This window comes from Papio anubis, chromosome 6 (genome assembly GCF_008728515.1).
Source record: "Papio anubis isolate 15944 chromosome 6, Panubis1.0, whole genome shotgun sequence".
Lineage (NCBI taxonomy): Eukaryota > Metazoa > Chordata > Mammalia > Primates > Cercopithecidae > Papio > Papio anubis.
The window spans coordinates 57,091,137-57,105,929 of record NC_044981.1 but is presented as its reverse complement, the minus strand read 5'-3'; the positions used below and the strand labels follow the sequence as shown (position 1 = coordinate 57,105,929).

Genomic DNA, 14,793 nt, shown 5'->3' with positions numbered 1-14,793 from the left:
GGGGGCCTATGTGATAGTTAAGTGAGTCTCCCATTTATGTGATTGACAGAAGCCAATGGAACTTATTGTTGCAAAATCGTTATAGCATTGATCATTTATTGGCCAACTTTATTGGCACCCATGGAGACTTAATTAATAAACCTCCTTTAGGACTTAAGTAATATTTGAGTGAGGGGAAGTGGCAAAAAAGAAACAACTTTAAGGTCATTATAGATTAGAAGAAATCTACACGTATTGAGGAAGTTTGAGTTTTCCATGGCGTGAGTGACAGCACAGTAAAAGTATTGAAGGGAAATTTTATTTAGAGGGAATACTGTGGGCAACGAGAGATAAGTGTGAACTGATACCTTTAAAGCTAAGTATGACTTAAGTTATCACTGTAGAAATGACCATCACTGAAACTGAATAATTGGTTAATTTGTAGTAAGTTAAATAGAGAAGCCATCATGAGCCAAGAGCTTTTGTGGTAATATCTTAATTGTTCCAATTACATATTGGAAAACAACACAGTTATTTAGGCTTAGGGTAATTTTTGCATCACATTACAGATACTGAGCAGAGTATTATATGCAAATTGGCTACATGTTTAGACCATCTGTGAAAATTTTCAATCAAATTGTTAGTTTATCATTATACATTAGCACATAAAAATAGTGATAACAAAGTTCCATAACTAGTTTCAGAAACCCTTGATAGAAAGTGTGGTTACCATACTCGACAAACACAATTAGAATAGACTAAAATAATTTCTTGATGCAGCTCTATAGAGCTACATTTAAGTAGAAGACATTTTGGAATAATTTTCTGAAAATGAGGGACTTTCTCTCTCTTATGGTGAGATTTAAGTGGGCTTAACTGACCCTAAGAAACAAGAAGAAAAATATGGGATTAAGATAATTTGGCTTTGAATATCTGAAAAATAAATATTAGAATTATTGAACACACACACACACACACACACACACATAGTAATGGCTATATACAATAATTTTAGAATAAAACTTGCTTTAATAAAGTATAATTTATATGTAAAGGGACATTTTCTACACACTTCTGCTGTCTTCCCTGTCTCCTTTCCTATCCACTCAATTTTTGTAGCTAAATCCTTCCCATCCTTCCAGCCCCAGCTCAAAAACCAACTCTTCTAAAAAGTCTTTTCTTTATTGTGTTTTGGGGAATAATATGTTTCTGCCCTGAATTCCAATAGCACCATATATTTACTTTTCTATAGCATTTATTTCTCTGCCTTACGTTGGGATTATTTGTGTACATGTCCCTTATCACTTTCACTATTTGTTCCAAATCCTTTTCTAATACAGCCTCATGTCTTTCACAATACCAGGTACGAGGTCTTTCATGGGATACGCACTGAAGGGATAATTGTTGAGTATGTGAATGTCGAGCCTAATATGTTCTACACTATGGGGATACAAAATAAGAGCCTCATTCCTCAAAGAGAATAAAAAAATCAGAATTACATATATCATATTTACTGACAGAATATTTATGTGCTTCTCTGATACTTTACTGTTAAGCCAGAGGGACAAAGAAAGTAGGTGATGCAATTAGTTGCAGTGATGCTAATGTCTATATTACAATAATGATAAAATGCCTATTTTGGTCAAAATTATATCCTCAATACTAGTACAGTTTCTGGAACACTAGAGGTTCTCAATAAAGATTTGTTGAATAAATACATGAAAAATGAGTAAATGCATTAATTAGTAAACTATTTTTTCAGAAAACTCTGTGAAAAATAATTTTTTTTAATATCATGCCATTTTCTAATTGAAATAGATACACACACTAGAGTTCTTATTAGGTAAGATGTTTAATGCCTGCCTTTAGATTTTTAAAAATCAATTGTATTTTATCAAAATTAAATTTTGTTCTCTAAAAGACACTGTTAGTAAATAAAATGGCAAGCTACAAATTGTGAAGCAATATTAGCAAAATATCTATTTCTAAAGAATATCTTTGATTGTATCCAAAATATGCAAAAACTACTAAAACTTTAGAATCAGATAAATAACCTGACTTTTTAAAAAATGGGCAAAAAATTTGAAAGACATTTCACCAAAGAAGATATACAAATTGCAAGTAAGAATCTAAAATATGTTCAACATCATTATTCATTAGGAAATTTGAAATTAAAACCACAATTAGATACTAGTACAGATTGTGGAATGGCTAACATTAAACAGATAGAATTATCAAATGTTAGTGAGGATGTGGAGCAACTGCAATGCTCATATATTGCTGATAGGGATGTAATACTGTAAATCACTTTGGAAAACAACTAGGCAGTTGCTTATGAAGGTGACCTACATTTACCATATGACCCAGCAACTCTTCTGTTCAGTATTTACCCAAGTGAAATGAAAACATTCATCTGTCATGAAGGTTTGTTGTACAGATTACTTCATCACCCAGGTTTTAAGCCTCATACCATCAGTTCTTTTTCCTGATCCTCTCCCTCCTCCTGAAGGTCAAAAGGCCCCAGTGTATGTTGTTCACCAATGTGTGCCCATGTGTTCTCATCATTTAGCTCCCACTTATAAGTGGGAACATGTGTTATTTTGTTTTCTGTTCCTGTGTTAGTTTGCTAAGGATAATGGCCCCCACTTCCATCCATGTGCCTGCAAAGGACATGATCTCGTTCTTTTTTATGGTTGCATTGTATTCCATGGTGTATACCTACCACATTTTCTTCATTCCGTCTATCAGTGATGGGCATTTAAGTTGATTCCATGTCTTTGCTATTGTGACTAGTGCTGCACTAAACATACACATGCATGTGTTTTTATAATAGAATGATTTATATTCCTTTGGGTATATGCCCAGTAATGGGATTGATGGGTAGAGTGGTATTTTTGACTTTAGGTCTTTGAGGAATCATTACGTTGCCTTTCACAATGGCTGAACTAATTTAATAATAAGCCTTCACTTATATTCCTGAATGTAAAAGATTTTTTAAAAAGAAAATATAGTAAGAAAGAAGAAGATAAATACAGCCACCCAGAAATAGCTGTTGTGAACATTTTTGGAGTATCTGTTTATCAATGTGTCATCTTTTTATCTATCTTTCATGTGTGTTAATACATCTACCTATATTTGAAATCATATATTACAAACTGTTTTTAAATTTAATTTTAACTCACCAGCACATAAGAACATCTATCTATGTTAATAAATACATGTCTACAACATAATCTTTAATGGCTGTAGATTGTTTCATTGTATGATTGGATCACAATATAATCATTCTAGTACAGTTAAATGTTTAAGTTATTTTTAATTATTTATAACTCTAAACAAATATATGATTAATATCTTTGTAGCTAAATCTTTTTTTTTTCTTCAACTTTTATTTTAAATTCAGGGGTCCATGTGCAGGATGTTCAGGTGTATTACATAGGTAAACAAGTACCATGATGGTTTGCTGCACAGATTATCCCATTACCTAGGTATTAAGCCCAGCATCCATTAGTTATTCTTCCTGATGCCCTCTCCCCCTCCACAGCCCCCCTCCAAGAGGCCCCAGTGTGTCTTGTTCCCGCCGTGCGTCCATGTGTTCTCATCATTTAGCTCCCCCTTAATAAATGAGAACATGTGGTTTTTGGTTTTCTGTTCCTGCATTAGTTTGCTGAGGATAATGGCTTCCAATTTCATTCATGTCCCTGCAAAGAACAGGATCTCATTCCTTTTTATGGCTGCTTAGTATTCCATGGTGTATATGTACCACATTTTCTATATCCAGTCTATCATTGTTGGGCGATTAGGTTTAGGTTGATTCCATGTCTTTGCTATTGTGAATAGTGTGGCAGTGAACATATGTGTGCATGTATCTTTATAATAAAATGATTTATGTTACTCTGGGTATATACCCAGTAATGGGATTGCTGGGTCAAATGGTATTTCTGCTTCTAGGTCTTTGAGAAATCAACTCACTGTCTTCCACAACAATTGAACTAATTTATGCTCCCACCAACAGTGTAAAAGTGTTTCTTTTTGCCTGCAACTTCACCAGCATCTGTTGTTTTTTGGCTTTTTAATAATAGCAATTTTGACTCGTGTGAAATGTTATCCATTTTGGTTTCAATTTTTCTCTAATGATCAGTGATGTTGAGCTTTTTTCATGTTTGTTGGTCACATATACGTATTCTTTTGAGAAGTATCTGTTCAGGTCCTTTGCCCAGTTTAAATGGGGTTGTTTGTTTGTTTCCTGTAAATTTGTTTAAGGTCCTTGTAGACTCTGGATATTAGACCTTTGACAGATGGATAGGTTGCAAAATTTTTCTTCCATTCTGTAGACTGTCTGTTCATTCTGATGATAGCTTCTTTTGCTGTGCAGAAGAAGCTCTTTAGTTGGATATCATTTGTCAATTTTTGCCATTGTTGCAATTGCTTTTGGCATTTTCCAAAAAACCAACTCCTGGATTCATTTATTTTTTGGAGATTTTTTTGTGTCTCTATCTCCTTCAGTTTTGCTCTGATCTTAGTTATTTCTTGCCTTCTGCTAGCTTTTGAATGTGTTTGCTCTTGCTTCTCTAGTTCTTTTAATTGTGATGTTAGAGTGTCAATTTTAGATCTTTCCAGCTTTCTCTTGTGGGCATTTAGTGCTATAAATTTCCCCCTACACACTGCTTTAAATGTGTCCCAGAGATTCTGGTATGTTGTCTCTTTGTTCTCATTGGTTTCAAAGAACATCTTTATTTCTGCCTTCGTTTCGTTATGTACCCAGTAGTCATTCAGGAGCAGGTTGTTCAGTTTCCATGTAGTTGAACAGTTTTGATTGAGTTTCTTAGTCCTGATTTCAAGTTTGATTGCACTGTGGTCTGAGAGACAGTTTGTTATAATTTCTGTTCTTGTACATTTGCTGAGGAGTGCTTTACTTCCAATTATGTGGTCAATTTGGAATAAGTGCGATGTGGTGCTGAGAAGAATGTATATTCTGTTGATTTGGGGTGGAGAGTTCTGTAGATGTCTATTAGGTCCCCTTGGTGCAGAGATGAGTTCAATTCCTGGATATCCTTGTTAACTTTCTGTCTCGTTGATCTGTCTAATGTTGACAGTGGGGTGTTGAAGTCTCCCATTATTATTGTATGGGAGTCTAAGTCTCTTTGTAAGTCTTTAAGGACTTGCTTTATGAATCTGGGTGCTCCTGTACTGGGTGCATATATATTTAGGTTAGTTAGCTCTTCCTGTTGAATTGATCCCTTTACCATTATGTAATGGCCTTCTTTGTCTCTTTTGATCTTTGATGGTTTAAAGTTTGTTTTGTCAGAGACTAGGATTGCAACCCCTGTTTTTTCTTTTTTCTTTTTTTCTTTTTTTTTTTTTTTTGTTCTCCATTTGCTTGGTAGATCTTCCTCCATCTCTTTATTTTGAGCCTATGTGTGTCTCTGCATGTGAGATGGATCTCCTGAATACAGCAAACTGATGGGTCTCGACTCTTTATCCAGTTTGCCAGTCTGTGTCTTTTAATTGGACCATTTAGTCCATTTACATTTAAGGTTAATATTGTTATGTGTGAACTTGATCCTGTCATTATGATATTAACTGCATTTTCGTCATGAAATCTTTGCCTGTGTCTATATCCTGAATAGTATTGCCTAGCTTTTCTTCTAGAGTTTTTATAGTTTGGATTTTACATGTAAGTATTTAATCTATCTTGAGTTAATTTTTGTATATGGTGTAAGGAAGGGGTCCAGTTTCAATTTTTTCCATATGGCTAGCCATTTCTACCAGAACCATTTATTAAGTAGGTAACCTTTTCCTCATTGCTTGTTTTTGTCAGGTTTGTTGCAGATCAAATTGTAGGTGTGTGGTCTTATTTCTAAGTTATTTATTCTATTCCATTGTTCTATGTGTTTGTTTTTGTACCAGTATTGTGCTGTTTTGGTTACTTTAAACTTGTAGTATAGTTTGAATTCAGGCAGCGTGATGCCTCCAGCTTTGTTCTTTTTGTTTAGGATTGTCTTGGCCATTCAGGCTTTTTTTTGGTTCCATATTAATTTTAAAATATTTGTTCTAATTATGTGAAGAATATCAATGGTAGTTTAATGGGAATATCATTGAATCTATAAATTACTTTGGGCAGTATGGTCATTTTCATGATATTGATTCTTCCTATCCATAAGCATGGAATGTTTTTCCATTTACTGCTTCCTCTCTGATTTCCTTGAACAGCAGTTTGTAGTTCTCCTTGAAGAGATCCTTCACTTCCCTTGGTACCTGTATTTCTAGATATTTCATTCTTTTTGTAGCAGTCATGAATGGGAGTTCATTCATGATTTGGCTCTTTGCTTGTCTATTGTTGGTGTATAGGAATGCTAGGGATTTTTGCATACTGATTTTGTATCTTGAGGCTTTGTTGAAGTTGCTTATTAGATTAAGAAGCTTTTTGGCTTAGATGATGGGTTTTCTGGATATAGGATTATGTCATCTGTAAATATAGTTGGACTTCTTCTCTCCCTATTTGAATATGCTTTATTTCTTTCTCCTGCCTGATTGCCCTGGCCAGAACTTCCAGTACTAAGTTGAATAAGAGTGGTGAGAGAGGGCATCCTTGTTTTGTGCCAGTTTTTAAGGGAAATGCTTCCAGGATTTGCCCATTTAGTATGATATTAGCTGTGGGCTTTTTGTATCTGACTTATTTCGAGATATGTTCCTTCAATACCTCATTTATTGAGAGTTTTTAAAATGAGGGGATGTTGAATTTTATTGGAGCCCTTTTCTGCATCATTAGTTCTGTTTATGTGATGAACCAAATTTATTGATTTTTGTATGTTGAACCAACCTTGCATCCTGGGGATGAAGCCTCTTGGATCATGGTAAATAAGTTTTTTGATGTGCTGCTGGACTCAGTTTTCCAGTATTTTATTGAGGATTTTTGCATTAATGTTCATCAGGGATATTGGCCTGATGTTTTCTTTGTTTGTTGTATATCTGCCAGGTTTTGGCATTGGGATGATGCTGGCCTCATAGAATGAGTTAGGGAGGAGTCTCTCCTTTTCAATTTTTTGGAATACTTTCAGTATGCTACCAGCTCATCTTTGTACCTCTGGTAAAATTCAGCTGTGAATCTATCTGAGATTCTGGTCCTGAGATATTTTTGGTTGGTAGGCTATGTATTACTACCTCAATTTCGGAACTCGTTATTGGTCTATTCAGGGATAAAATTTCTTCCTGGCTTAGTCTTATGAAGGTATATGTGTCCAGGAATTTATCGATTTCTTCTAGATTATCTAGGTGTTTATAGTATTTTCTGATGGTTGTTTGTATTTCTGTGGGGTCAGTGGTGATATTCCCCTTAACATTTCTGATTGTGTTTATTTGATTATTTTCTCTTTTCTTCTTTTTTAGTCTAGCTAGCAGTTTATCTATTTTTTTAATGGTTCAAAAAACCAGCTCCTGGATTCATTGATTTTCTGAAGGGCTTTTCATGTCTCTTTCTCCATCAGTTCCACTTTGATCTGGGTTATTCCTGTCTCCTACTAACTTTGGGGTTTGTTTGCTCTTGGTTCTCTGGTTCTTTTAGTTGAGACATTAGGTTGTTAACTTGAGATATTTCTAGCTTTTAAATATGGGCATTTATTACTATAAATTTCCCTCTTAACACTGCTTTAGCTGTGTCCCAGAGATTCTGGTACATTGTCTCTTTGTTCTCATTAGTTTCAAAAAACTTCTTATTTACCCAAAAGTCATTCAGGATGAGTTGTTCAATTTCCATGTAGTTGTGTGATATTTGGTGAATTTCTTAATCTTGAGATCGAATTTGATTGCACTGTGGTCTGAGACACTGTTATGATTTCGGTTCTTTTACATCTGCTGAGGAGTGTTTTACTTGATTATGTGCTCAGTTTTAGAATAATTGCCATGTTGCAATGAGAAGAATGTATATGCTCTTGTTTTGAGGTGGATATTTCTGTATATATCTACCAGGTCTACTTGATACAGAGCTGAGTTCAGGTCCTGAATATCTTTATTAATTTTCTGTTTAGATGATCTATCTAATATTGTCAGTGCAATGTTAAAGTCTCCCACTACTATTGTGTGGGAGTCCTAAGTCTCCTTGTAGATCTGTAAGAACTTGCTTTATGAATCTGAATGCTCCTGTATTGAGTGCATATATATTTATGATAGTTAGCTCTTCTTGTTGAGTTGAACTCTTTACCATTATGTAATGCCATTCTTTATCCATTTTGATCTTTGTTGGTTTGAAGTCTATTTTGTCAGAAACTAGGATTACAACCCCTGCTTTTTTCTGTTTTCCATTTGCTTGGTAAATTCTCCTCCATCCCTTTATTTTGAGCCTATGTGTGTCTTTGCACATGAGATGGGTCTCCTGAAGACAACATACCTATGGGTCTAAGGCTCTTTATACAGCTTGCCATTCTGTGTCTTTTAATTGGGGCAATGAGTCCATTTACCTTTAAGATTATTATTGTTATATGTAAATTTGATCCTTTAATCATGACACTAGCTGATTATTTTGCAGACTGTTCACACGGTTCCTTCATAGTGCCACTGGTCTGTACTTCAGTGTGTTTTTGCAGTGGCTGTTAATGGTTTTTCCTTTCCATATTTAGTGTATTTTTCAGGAGCTCTTGCAACACAGCTCTTGCAATCCTCTTGCAATGCAGGCTCTTGCAAATTCCCTCCACATTTGTTTGTCTGAAAAGGATCTTATTTCTCCATCACTTATGAAGCTTAGTTTGGTCAGATATGAAATTCTGGGTTGGAAGTTCTTTTCTGTAACAATATTGAATATTGGCCCCCAATCTCTTCTGGCTCATAGGGTTTCCACTGAGAGGTTCTCCATTAGTCTGATAGGCTTTGCTTTGCAGCTGACCTGGTCTTTCTGTCTGGCTTGCCTCTAAATTATTTTTCTTTCACTTCAGCCTTGGAAAATCTGATGATTATGTGTCTTGGGGTTGATCTTCTCATGGAGTATCTTACTGGGGTTCTCTACGTTTTGTGAATTTGAATGCTGGCCTGTGTAGCTAGATTGGGGAAGTTCTTCTGGATGATATTCAAGTTTTCCAAACTGGTTTCATTCTCCCTCTCTTTCAGGTACCCCAATCAGTCATAGGTTTGCTCTCTTAAATAATCCCATATTTCTCAGAGGTTTTATTCATTCTTTTTCCTTCTTTTTTCCCTATTCTTGTATGCCTATCTTATTTCAAAAGATAGTCTTCAAGCTCTGAGATTCTTTCATCCATTCAGTCTGTTCTGCTATTGATACTTGTGATTGCATTGTGAAGTTCTGGTATTGAGTTTTTCAGCTCCATCAGGTCAGTTATGTTCCTCTCTAAACTGGTTATTCTGCCTGTCAGCTTCTGTATTGTTTTTTGTTTGTTTGTTTGTTTGTTTTTGAGACGGAGTCTTGCTTTGTTGCCTGGCTGGAGTGCAATGCAGCTTCTGTATTGTTTTATTATAATTCTTAGCTTCTTTGCAATTGATGTACAGCTTGCTCCTTTAGCTTAGCAAAGTTTGTTATTACCCACCTTCTGAAGTCTACTTCTGTCAAGTCAGCCATCTCAGGCTCAGCCCAGTTCTTTGACCTTCCTGGGGAGGTGTTATGGTCATTTGAAGAAGAGGCTCTCTGGCTTTTTGAGTTTTCAGCATTTTTGCATTGATTCTTTTTCATCTTTGTGGGCTTATCTACCTTTGATCTTTGAGGTTGCTAACCTTTGAATGGGGTTTTTGTGGGTTCTTTTTGTTGATGTTATTGTTGTTTTCTGTTTGTTTGGTTTTTTTGTTTTGTTTTGTTTTTATTTACAATCAGGCCACTCATCTGTAGTCCTGCTGCAGTTTGCTGGGGGTCTGCTCCAGACCCCAGTTGCCTCGGTTTTTCCCATACCTGAAGGTATCACCAGTGAAAGCTGCAAAACATCAAAGATGCCAGCCTGCTTCTTCCTCTGGAAGCACTGTCCCAGGAGGATACTGACCTGATGAAAGCCCTAATGCACCTGTAGGAGGTGGCTGGAGACCCCTGTTGTGGGCTCTTACCCAGTGAGGTGGAATGGGATCAGGGATCTGCTTAAAGAAGCATCTGACTGCTTTTTGATAGAGCAGGTGTGCTGTGTTGGTGGGGACTCTTCCTCATCCACACAGTTTGTATTCTCTAAAGCTGGCAGGCTGGAACAGCTGAATCTACTGAAACACAGAGATGTCAGCTGTCCTTCCCAGGGAGCTCCATCCCAAAGAGAGATCAGATCTCTGTCCGCAGAACCCTTGCTGGAGTGGCTGAAGCCTCCCAGGTAGGTCCCGCCCAGTGAGGGGGAATGGATCAGGGTCCTCCTTAAATAGTCTGGCCACAATCCGGCAAGGTAGCTGTGCTGCATTGTGGGTAGCCCTTCCTCATCTGGACTGTTTGTATTCTCCAAACCCACAGGCAGGAGCAGCTGAGTCTACCAGGCCACAAAGAGAGTGGCCACTGGTCCACCCAGGAACTCAGTCCAGACTCAGGCCAACTCCAGCCTGTTGCCACTGGCTGGCTGGAATTCCAAGCCAGTGGGTCTTAACTTGTGAGGTGCTGTGAAAGTGGTGTCTGCAGAATGCTGCTGCTTGACTTCCTGGATCCAGCCCCCTTCCTAGGGATATGTACAGATGGATCTCCCTTCTTGCCAGGGATCCTGGGACCAGAGTGTATAAAACTCCTGGGTCCCTGTGTGTGCCTCAGTGGCTGCTCTGCCAAGACTCCACATAGCTCTGTGTATTGGACCCAAGTATCTGGTTGTATGAGCTCACGAGGGGATCTCCGGATTCACTGGTTTCAAAGATCTGTGGGAGAAGCTGATTTCTCGGGTGGGGTTGCACAATCACTCAGCATTTCCCTTTGGTGGGGGTGAGGGTTTCTTTGGCACTGTGCTGCCATTGTCCCTCGCTGCTTGTCTTCATTTTCCATGAGTTGAGTTGTTCGGCTAGTGAGTCCCAGTGAGAACCTGGATATTTCAGTTGAAGGTGCTGAATTCACTCACTGCTTTCATTCCTCTCTGTGAGTGCCGTGGACTGCAGCTGCTTTTAATCAGCTATATTCTCTGGTCTCCCTAGATTATTTCTTTTGGTCCAAATACACCAGCAGAAAGTAAGATTAGTGGTTCAGTTAAATAAGCACTTATTAAATTATTGTATCTGCCAGATAATATGCTAACTATACAGTGACAATACTTATTTTTAATTTTTTAAATATATTTTAATATTTCCTTCTAAAAATACACACACATGTATACACATACATACTTAAACAAATATAAGTCGAATAACAAGATGGTAATCAAATATGGGAATTAGGAGTGACAGGAAGTTCATTTTCTACAAGGATCAGTTTCGAATTTTCTTTCTTTTCAAGTTGTGGCTTTTTTGATAGACTGAAATGTAAGATTTGGACTGATGGAGGGAAATGTTTTCTAAAGAAGTAAAATAAAGAGAAATATAGAATTATAATCATCCTCCAGCGTTTACAAACAATATTAATATTATTTTAGCATGGTCGCAGTCTAAATCAGAAGAAATGCTGTTTTTGAATTGTGAAAGTAAAACAGTAGAATATGTGTGACTTAGCAGAACTAAGATAAAAGATAAAAATCTTTAGAGAAAATGGTCTTTAATTGACTAGTTAGCATAGGTGAACACAGAATTTGTGAGATTATAAAATAGAATCTGGCAGATGCCTAAATGGAATAATTATATCATCCTCAGTAGAGATTCTAGAGGAGGTTCACAAGGTAACAACCCTACAAAGGTTCACCTGAAGTTCAGCAGCTATAACAACTTTAATTAATCCCCAGTTATCTTGCAAGATATTGTTAGTTCAGGAAAATTTTAAATTGATCAGAAAAGGTGCCTCACCAAAGAATCCTCAAGAGGCAGCTTAACTGAATGACATTAATGACTGGTAAAGATGACAATGATATAAGGGGTCTCTGACCATCATCTTTTTCTCTCACCCTGTGTCTATGAGGAGAAAAAGGTAAGAAACAAATTGATGAGTTTATTATGCAAGCTTCAAATTGTAGGGCTAGTATTACAGTTTCCAGGGAAACTCACATACTTGAAGTTTTGGCTTAAGACAAGTTACGTCCTGGTATTAACACCTTTACTTGAACCAAACATTTAAATTCTGTTCATGTTCTGATATGGTTTTTTTTTTTTTTTTTTTTTACATACTCCTCAAAGACATTAACATTTTCAAAGATCAAGCTTCTGAAATCGTGGAAACTCACAATATTTTGTCAGCATTTCCCAATGTCCAAATTAAAAAAAAAAACAAAAAACTCTACCAAACCAAATTATACATGTAGAAAAAAAGTGGTTTTCATTTACTTAGATATGAGTGATAATATTGCAAATAAAAGCAAAAGACCAAGTCAGATCTTCGATTCTAATAGTAATTTAATTTAGATGTGAAATGTTAAAAATTTATAATCTTCCAATGTAAACTTTTAACTGTAGCTTGGTATAATGGGCAAAATATTAAAATGGAAGTCTTTGCTTTTCTTAAATAATGAATCAGGTGAGGAACTCACACAACCTAGGAAAAGAAGCCTACCTTCTGTGGAGAATGTACTAGGAGAGCAAAGATGTATAGATATAGATATAGATATAGATATAGATAGATATCTCCCTCTGAAATATAAGGCATTAGTTACAAAGTTTTCTAGAATGAAGACCCTTTTTGAATATCTGTAGTTGTCAGGGATAAAACAGTAGGGGGAAAAATTAAACTCCTCAATTAGGATAATCTGTGGAGACTTTAATCAGGGAACTATTTTCAGTGGAAGAGTACCAAAAGGAACAATTTAGTCCCATGAAGATAGTATCCGTAAGGTGAGGTGCTCTACTACCAAAAATAGAAATGAAAGGGAAGCAGAGAAAGCTGTGGGTGAGGCCACCTGACAGGAACTGAGACGCTCTGCTTCAGAATGGCAACCACGGCCATCCTACAGGAGGAAGTACAGGGAGTTTGCACCCTGATCTCACTCTCCTTCCTCCTGCCAGTCTCCTACCATTGCTCCCACTGGATGGACACATTAGGAAGCGGAGAAAAACTGATCCAATAGACGGTGTTGCCATTAGTCATCCTCTAGGGAGAGAACAGAATGGGGGCGAGAATGAAAATGGGAAGGCAAATTGCAAAGATCCAGCACAACATCTAAAATTTTTATCACACTTTAGTAAGTAGTAATTGTGCATATTAGTGTCAGTTGCTTGAAGATATAAATAATGATATGAAATTGTTACGGAAACAGTAATGCTTTTAACTGCAATTTATATTTTATTTATGAGAAAGCAAAAGAAATCAGAATATACAGTGAATATACATATCTACATTTGGTGGAAAGATAGGTTCTCCCTCACACAAACTTCTTAGCTCCTCAAGTGTCAGAGCCTATAGGATGGGATCCACTGCTTTTTTTGCTCAAAGGCTACTTGGAGCTATTGATTTATAATACCTAACAATCATTTTGTGCTAGCTGCTACGCTAAGTGTTTGGAGGTGTTTTATCTCATTTAATCCCTGCAACAACATATGAAGCAGGTATTTTTTTTCTTCATTTTATATAAAGAAGTTTTAAATTTTAGAAAAGTGATTTTTCCAAGTATAATATGTTTAAATAGTAAATGTTGCATTTGAACCCACATCTGCCAACTCCACAGTGTTAGACATAAAGACCAACAGGTACTACTACCTGAAAATGTAAATTAATTCAGACGTCTGTTATGTACCGCAAAAAGCCAGAGAGAATATGCATTTAATACAAGAAAATAGGGAGCTATCTGCATGCTTTGCAAACAGTTCTGACCAAAAGATACTTCTGAGCAAGAAAAAAGAAGAAATTATTTGTTTTTAGGCTATATGTTTAATGTAAGCCCTTATATTTGATACTGAGTCTACAGAAATCCCTCTAATGAAAACTAAAGTGGGAGGCACTGTAGTTACCCAGTAACTTAATAAAAGTTATAATATTAAGTATATAACAGCTTGTCTTATTCATTTAAGTGGCACTGTTCACTATAAAGTCACTCACCCTCATTTTGTAATTTAATTCTCTTATGTCTCAATGCTATAGTCTATAATGAGATTGAATTTACAGAAGGTTATTGGATTTAAGTATTTTCCCACAGTTATTCTACAATTTACTTGTATTTTCCTGCCCTCTACAGACCTCTGCATGCATAAACAGTAGGTTTGATATTGTTTGAATTTACCATACCAGGATGAGAATTCAGCTCTCAATAAATACTGGATTTTTTTTTCTCTCTTTTTTAGTTCTTATTTGACATATTTATTTTAGGCACTTTGGAGAACCACTGTTAGTTTTAGGAAAGAAACAATGTGTTTCCTCAAATTATCATTATGTATACATTATATTTATTGATTTTTTAATTAATTTAAAGTTAATTTTGATAATAACTAAACTACTTGCCTAAGTAGTTTAAATACAGTCAATCTGTATTTAAAAATCTACCATTAAAATACTTTTTATGAAACTCTAATAAGAAGAGTTAGAAAAACCATTTTCTCTACTCACATGAATGACAAGTCTCTCAAGAAAACCTAATGAAGTGTTTTAGAAAGTAACTAAAACCCGCTTAATCTTTTATTGAGATCAAGGCATGTCAACATGTCAGTCATTTCTCCTCACCAGGTTAATTTAGAATTAGAAACGCTCCTCAGGAGGAAACAAGAAGGTATTGGGTAAGCCATACACAATCAGTGCTTCAAAAATAGGAAGAATTAGATCATCTTAAATTCTGAAAGAACCTGATACGTTGCAAAACG

General features: G+C 36.0%; 1 protein-coding gene across 12 annotated transcripts in view; it reads left to right on the top strand.

The window, feature by feature from the left end:
- The window catches only part of KHDRBS2 (KH RNA binding domain containing, signal transduction associated 2), a 631,237-nt gene that overhangs the window by 534,854 nt on the left and 81,590 nt on the right, over nt 1–14,793 (top strand). The window lies entirely within an intron of this gene.